The following is an 840-nucleotide window of genomic DNA, read 5'->3' on the forward strand; positions in this document are numbered from 1 at the left end:
CAGGACGGAGGGGAAAGAAGACTGAGGCACCCACAGGCTTGCAAGCTGTGGCTGCATGCATGGTAACCAGCACCTTCTCCCACCAGGAATGTGATAGGCAAGACACCTTGTGGGCTGGGGTAGGGGTCCTGGGAGAGGTCACTTCAGGGCGCTGTCTGCGTGGTTTCAGCTTAGCCACCATCACAGCATCCATCCCTGTCTGTGTGGTGGGAATCGTGGTGCAGGTGGTGTGGGGAGGCTTATGACACAACAAGATGGGATGAGTGAAGTAGAGTGGGATGTATGGAATGAGCTGAGGGAGAATGGGATGAGACAGGTTGGCCAAGGGTGGGATGCATGAGAGACGGGGATGGGACAGTAGAGAATGGGATGGCAATGGGTGGCACAGGTTAACCAGGCTGCCAGTAGTGTGGCACAGAGGGGCCCACATCGCACACGCTACCAGGCTCACGCACTCACGGTGCTCGGAGGGGCAGGGGACAGGGCAGAGCGGGCCGGGGATCTGGGTCTGCGGGGCAGGCCGGGGGTCTGCGGGGCGGGTCGGGGGTCTGCGGGGCAGGCCGGGGGTCTGCGGGCAGGCCGGGAGCGCGGCCCCTTTAAGAGCCCAGTTCCGCGGGCGGCCGCTGGGTGGGGCGCGCTCCCCGCCCTGCGCCTCCCGCGCCAGGGGGCGGGGCCACGGGGGGCGCGCCGGGCAGTGCCCGCCCCCTCCGATTCATCTTTCCGAGGAGGCTCCGCCCCCCTCCGCGGCGCGGCCCAATCGGCGCCGCGCTCGCCGTCGCCAGGGGCGCCGGGTTGCCAGGGGCGGGGTGATTGGCGGGCGGGCCCCGCCCCGCTCGGCTC

Source organism: Passer montanus, unplaced genomic scaffold (assembly GCF_014805655.1).
Source record: "Passer montanus isolate IOZ18808 unplaced genomic scaffold, ASM1480565v1 scaffold29, whole genome shotgun sequence".
NCBI classification, from domain to species: domain Eukaryota; kingdom Metazoa; phylum Chordata; class Aves; order Passeriformes; family Passeridae; genus Passer; species Passer montanus.